This window comes from Harmonia axyridis, chromosome 2 (assembly GCF_914767665.1).
Source record: "Harmonia axyridis chromosome 2, icHarAxyr1.1, whole genome shotgun sequence".
Taxonomy (NCBI): Eukaryota; Metazoa; Arthropoda; class Insecta; order Coleoptera; family Coccinellidae; genus Harmonia; species Harmonia axyridis.
The window spans coordinates 23,266,073-23,273,305 of record NC_059502.1 but is presented as its reverse complement, the minus strand read 5'-3'; the positions used below and the strand labels follow the sequence as shown (position 1 = coordinate 23,273,305).

At 35.1% G+C, this 7,233-nt stretch overlaps 1 long non-coding RNA gene across 1 annotated transcript; it reads right to left on the bottom strand.

The window, feature by feature from the left end:
* Window positions 1-5,323: 5,323 nt before the first annotated feature.
* On the bottom strand, window positions 5,324-5,812 carry LOC123672593. The gene is made up of 2 exons (XR_006746337.1): window positions 5,650-5,812; window positions 5,324-5,587 (listed from the first exon to the last, which is right to left on the bottom strand). It is a non-coding gene; the product is annotated as an uncharacterized LOC123672593 (long non-coding RNA).
* Window positions 5,813-7,233: the final 1,421 nt, after the last annotated feature.

Genomic DNA, 7,233 nt, shown 5'->3' with positions numbered 1-7,233 from the left:
TTGTATCAAACGAAACAACAATTGGCATGATCATTGCAAAAAGCTATTTCAAAACGCCTGAAAATCAGGGGAATAATTCAGAAACAAGGATATTGAGTGCCGTACGATCTAAAGCCGAGAGATGTTGAACGACGTTTGTTTGCTTGTGAACAGCTGCTTGGAAGGCAAAAACAGAAGGGATTTCGGCATCGCATTGTGGCTGAAGAGAAAAAATAATCCAAAGCGCAGAAAATCATGGGGGTACCCCGGCCATGCTTCCACGTCGCCGTCAAACCGTCAAATATTCACGGTTCCAAGGTCTTGCTCAGTATTTGGTGGGACCAGCTCGGCGTAGTGTATTACGAATTCTTGAAACCGACTAAAACAATCACAGGCGATCTTTATTGAACACAATTATTGCGTTTGAGCAAAGCATTGAAACACAAACGATCACAATACAACGAGAGGCATGATAAAGTGATTTTACAGCATGACAATGCTCGACCTCATGTTGCCAAAATGGTCAACACATACTTGGAAACGTTGAAATGGAAAGAACTACCCCACCCACTGTATTCTCCAGAGGTTGCTCCCTCAGACTATCACTTGTTTAGATCAATGGCACACGGCCGTATGAAGAAGTAAAAAAGAAAGATGTAAGAAATGTACAGAATATATGCCAAGTCAGTAAGCTCGAAAGCCAAAATTTTGCCGTTTTTTGAGGCGCATTCGTTTTGTGAAAAACAAAGTCATCAGTGGCGTACCCTAGGGGGACGTGGGGTTGCATAAGAGGGAAATTCCCACCCAGGGTGAATGTTGATTATATAAGTGATAACGCTCTATTGAGCGTTAATCCTGCAAAAATTGAATCGAATAATTCATCAACCAGCGGTTATATCAATGGGCTCGATCTGATCAAACTGTCGTCGACTCAATCATTATTTTCATACGGGCTATAAATGCCAAATTGATCATAAAAATCCAAAACTAATGAGATCCGGGATTGAAAGCTCCGGACTACTCTAATTGAATCACCAGTACATCTGATAGCAATTTCTCCTTTTTTTTTGGACTCCAAAGTAAATAAATAATATCATATTATACCCAAGTATCTCTTTGTCGCAAAGAATCTCTTCATCGGCACTTTGAGTTCCATTACTTACTGCGTTAACATTTTCACTCACAAAGATAGGTCAGTAGGTTTAGTATATTCTGTTGATTAGTTTGAGGTAGATGACATGAAATTTTTTTGTTGAATTCTCTATTAAACTCCGTTTTTAACATTTAATATGTGATATATGATCTCAAAACAAGGGCTTTATGTATCTGCTGACAGGAGAAAAAAGAAATGATTTCGACAAGTATGACGAAGTTGTAGATTTTTATGTACCTGATGTACCGAAAACTATTTCAAAACTGAAATTAAAATGTGTCACATTTATCTGAGTACTCATTCCGATATCAAAATGTGTACAAACTATTACCAATATGTCATACAATACCAGTTTCCACAGCCACTCCAGAAAGATAATTCTCAACATTGAAAAGAATGTATCTGCCTATTTCCGAATATCAATGTCGAAAAATTTTGAACTTAATGAAATTATTGATAAACATGCAAAAAAGCTAGACGACTAAATTTTGATTTATAGAAGTATATCCGAATAACCAATTTTTTGTTTCATTTATAACCCCGCCAGATTTACCGCAAGCTCGGCCAATAGAAGATTTCTGATCTATTTTGTACAAAAAAGTTTATAATGGAAAAACAAGCAACAATTTAGACGGCGGATTTAAGTTATATTTGAAAAATCGGTGCGAGTGTACCCGGAAGACTCCCTATTGATAAAGACCATGAACCTTTACATTTAATATGAGATAAAATGTTATTATTTTCAAATCCTCAATTAAATCTGTTTTGAAAAATTAGCATAAAAACAGGTTTTTTCATTCAATTTTATGAAAAAATTTGTACCAGAACTTCTGAGACAACGCTATTAGCCGAAAACATATACAGCATACAATCAAGATATCGAAAAAACATACATTGCTTCGATGATACTGCATACAATATCTTCAGCGCAAAACGCAAAGGTGAATTTTTTTATGACCTTTATATCTTCATCATATTATTGAGTTTTTAAAAGAGATTTTTTTATTGAATTCAACTGAATTATGTATTTTTTTTCAAAGCAATATCGACATTTCTCTAAAACGTGTAAAAAAATATTGATTTCGAAAAAACTCAATGATTGGAGTATTGCCTCGAAAATATAGAAAAATGAAGTCGAAAGATCAATATCTTTGAAAAGAATGTCATTTATGTAAAGCCGATAACTGGATCCTTTTCGACAAATGTGCAGCTAAAAAACTGCATTGAAAAATATAGGGTATCCCATTTAAGAAACACCATTTTTTCTCTATATGTCTAGAACGTATCAGTTCCTCTAATTTGTATACATTCTTCAATTAAGTGAGTATACATTCGATGATTTGAAGTTGTTCTCAGAATAATAATAATAAAGTTTATTCTTCCTGATAATATATACATAATAACAATATATTCCAAATACAATTATTACAATTACAGTGACCTGGCGACCTGAGCTGGAGCTCGTATGTCACCAAATCACCCACATACGCGATGAAAAAAATATATCCAAGAATCGCCTCTTCAAATGTAAGCATGTATTCAAGAAACACTCTGTATACCAAAGCAGATATTCCTCCAAATTAAATATCGAATAGCGTGGATGAGACCTTCTTTAAAAATCGAAGAGTTCGTTGTCCCGAATGCAATTCTCTGGACATCTCCCGTACCACGTGTCTAAATCCTCCCCAATACTTCTCGCTGTTTCAATCGAAGGGCGCATTGTCTGCTCGAGTCCTTCTTTTAGTTTCAATTATCGAGTGTATTCATCTGATAAAATCTCAGACAGCGACGGCGATATACAATCACAAGAATTAATGAAGTCCGGTTGAGATGACAATTCATTGACAGAACAGGAAGTTTATTCACCAATTCTCTTTGATTTGATACCTTCTTTGTAACCCGATTTCATTACCAAAGGTTGATTATAAAACATTCGCTATGTTCAGAAAATCTGTTGGTTTTTGTTGATGATTCCTATTTTGTGAAATTTTAATATTCATGTTTCAATTAGACAAAGGCACCTACCGACTTAACTTACGTATCAATTCCTTGAAATGGAGCAAAAATTATGATATAAACCGGCAGCCTCTCTATTGTCGACGATTTTCAAAATGTTTAAAGGGAATTTTAGATTCGATTTTATAACTCATCTTCAAATTCGGCCGTTACGTTTTGGAAAACTTCAACTTTAATTTCTTGGCATGCTGTTCGTAGTGTTAGTTTCAATTCTTCTATATCTGTGTTTTATACAGAACTGACTTCAAATGTCCCCAAAGGAAAAAATGGTGTCAAGTCTGGAGTGAGAGGTGGCCATTGGTCCTCTTCTACCAATCCATTTCTCTTGGAAATGTTTCATTGCAACATTTGCAATCGTAACTATTCTACTTTTTTTTATTTTCCCGAAATACTTACAAAAAAGGTCAAGTGTATGGCATTTTTGGAAAGCCAATCGAATTACCTTCACATGAATATGTCATTTAAGGCCCCTTCCCTGCTGTCCTCACGCTCACAGGGGTGACCCAATTTGATTGGAACCAACCGTATAATATGTCCCCCTTCAAACTAAAGTTTACCTCTTTTTGTGTTTTTTAGTGCCTTTTCAAATTGACACACTGTATAGCGCAATTAGGGGAAAAAGAGCACTAAACATTTTTTTTCTTCATTCGCACCTGGAGTACCTACATTTAATTTTGTCAGCCGATATGTTTTTGTCGTTCCATTCCGACTCTCCTAGTCCTCTGTGAGACCTCTCAGGGCATCTCATACATTTCCCGAGGAAGAGGTATCTTCGATCTCTTTTTGTTTCCTCGGAGCTTTTTCATCTTAATTGCAAGCCATCATTATAAGTGGATCTGTGTAATTTTTCGCTCTGCCTCTACTGAAGATCTTCGTACATATTTCTATAAGGTCTAGGAATGGTATTCGCAGGTCTTCATATATCCATTCGATGCAGAGGCCTCGCTCTTCTCAATGTTTACTTCAATTCTCCATCGAGCGCACCATGATATGTCTTGAGTAAGCTTCTTATCGGTGCTTCATTGTCATTTCAAGACACCTCCAATTCGTAAAATAGAAGTATTGTCAGCATAAAGGGCTATGGAGGTCTTCTCCGTTTTCGGCATGTCGGAATAACGGTAACAGTAGAGATCCTTGAGGGACTCCTTCTGAAAACAGTTTTTGGAAAACTGTGGCTCTAAACCTACGAGAACACGGGTAAGAGGCTACAAGAAGGTTTCATTCCTTTGTGCCATATCTTACCAAATGCTTTGGCGACGTCCAAGATCATAACCTCTGTGACTTATTTGAGGTTGAACCTATCCGTGATTTGTTCCGCTACTAAAAACACATATAATGGAGTATTGGCTTTCCTCACTCTGTATGATCTTTTTCTCTTCCCTTATGACCTTTGAACTTTCAGTATAACCGCTTCAGCTATCATCCACATCCATTTTGCCAGCACAAGTTTAACACGAATATACAATTCCATATATGTATATTCAAAAAGATAATGATTATGGACGCAAAATGATATTCTGTTCTATCACTATTGACATAGTGTGAAGAATATTGGTTTTTATTGACTGGTGAAAAAGAATACTTGTCTTTATTAAGTATAAAAACTACTATTCTTAATACAATGATATTTCTTCATACTATTCTAAATTAAAAGGTGCAACAGAAAAAAGTTCTCCGAGACGAAATTCGGTGTATTATTTCCAGTGAAAAACCTTTGAAACCATTGATGAAAACTCGAAAATAGGATCTATTTGTACGAAATTTAGTACATTGATCTTTCTAGCGTGAAGCTACGAGATAAAAATTTAGGAATCATATATTTTAGTTTTAATTTCTTCAAAAGTTGTTAACTGTACTCCTGAAATTGAGAATATATACCTACCTATTGCTATAGTCATACTGAATATGGATTTTTTCATTGTTAGGTCCTAACCCTTACAATCTTTAACTTTTGATTTTATAAAACAATACTTAGTAGCATTTTGCAACAAATGACTGCGGGTTTGTATCAAGCCGCAATATATTTATTGAAATTTTATGTATTGATATCTTTTTATGACTGGAAAAACTTAGAATGAATGAACTTTCATATCACCACCCTCATTCCACATTAACTAGTATTATAAGGAAAATTTTTCTGAACTATGAAACAAACCAATAGAAATAAAAAAACTATTCAAGAAAACATTTTTTTATACTTCACCTTGCACACAATAACCATTCAACATTGTTTATTGAATAACAGAAGACTTCTTTCACTCTCTTCTCGGGTAGGAAGTTGGAGGTGGAGTAGCTCTGCTGTAAGTCACATTACCTTGAGGACGCAGCGATGAACAGCACGGTGGAAAACAGTACTGGCAACAAGGTTGTCCACAGGGTGAATTGGGACAGCAAAAGATGGGAATGTCTGTGACGCAGCACTGGCAAGGATTACAGCACCTGGAAAAGAATCCAAATCAATCGAATAAATGAATTGAATGATCCTTGATTGTTCTACATACCCTGGCATTTTTGGAAGAGATACTAAAATTTTGGGACTTTACTGTCGAATTCGCTTGTATGTCAGAAAATTGACAAGAGCAATATTTGAGAGTGCTTGGAAAAATGAAGGTCGACAAGTCGACACGATCCGTTATTCAGTTTTAATCGATTACATCCTTGAAGATATAGTCTAAGATCCCGATATAAAACGACCTTCACCGAGATGCTTATTTGATAAAACGTATTTCATAATTAATTTAACATGTCAATAAATATATCACATATGGGTTGCCTAACAAATTTTAGTCCAGAGTAGGTTTAATTAATAATTAAAAAAAATTTTTTTTCAAACATTTCACCGGTTTGCTTATTAGATAAATTCTATACCAATCGAAAATATGAAGCCCATAGAATGTGCAAACATTAGGTTGCCTATTTTTTTCCGGTCACAACCCTCGGGTAGCCAGGTATAAATAGGTCAATCTATACTAGCATTTTGCAACGGTCTGATTATTGAATCAAAATCAATAAAATTAAAGATTATTTAATTATGAACACGGTGGTATAGGGTTGCCTGCGAAAAATCAGTCCAGAATCTCGGTTGTCGAATTTTAAAAAGTTAAATATTGCTGCGAGTGAATGTGTGCGACTGAGAGGTCCCAATCAACCATCTCATGCGATAGAAGAGGATACAGCATAGCAGCTGTTTGAAGTCCGTCCAGTGAAAGAAAGAGAGTGCGCATGCTATTTGTTCTTGGAAATTAAAAGGATAGCGATAGTCTCGTATATGCGTGCATCATTTTGGAGTAGATAATTATCAAAATAGATGAATAGTTATTTAATTTTTTTTATAAAAATTTAATTATTTATGTGTGTATATTTTTTATGTGACACTGAATGAAAAGGATAGCGATAGACTCGTGTATGCGTGCATCATTTTGGAGTAGAATTTTAAGTTTTGGTACTTATTTACAGGGCCGCCGCCGACATTTTGCCGGGGCGCCAAATTCTAGGGGTGCAAAGTCAGTTAATAAATATGACATATTTTTTACACAATTTTTTTTTCTCAGTTAAAATACCACTCTTTGTGGTAAAAATAAATCGAATAGGCGCTCTCAACTAGTTAAAAAAATACAAAACAATAGCAGTTAATTGGACGGAAAATATAGAGAACGATTCCTCAATTATATTTAAAATAATATTAAGTTCCGGTTGGCATTACACTCCCTGCGCTCCCCTATTTACACATTTGTTTTACGATCATAAAGCTTGTCGATATTATCTGTTATCTCACTAAACTTCACCAGATGATTGCTTTATTGGAAGGCTTCTTTAGAATGAGGGATATTCTTAAGGCGGCTTCTTTGATATTTCAAAAATGCAAAATAATTATCCATTCTCCAATCATGATATTGTTTTCCGAGAAGGGGGTTGATATTGCGGAACCTTTTCGGTTTATTTCCTATTCTAGAGAACAAACAAATACGCGAAACCAAGTTGAGAGTGTATTCAGAGTTGAATTATTCAATATTTTTTGTGTCTTTGGATTTCAGGGATTCAAATTGAAGGTAAGTTCTCTCATTGACTTCGTAATAATTCTGTAA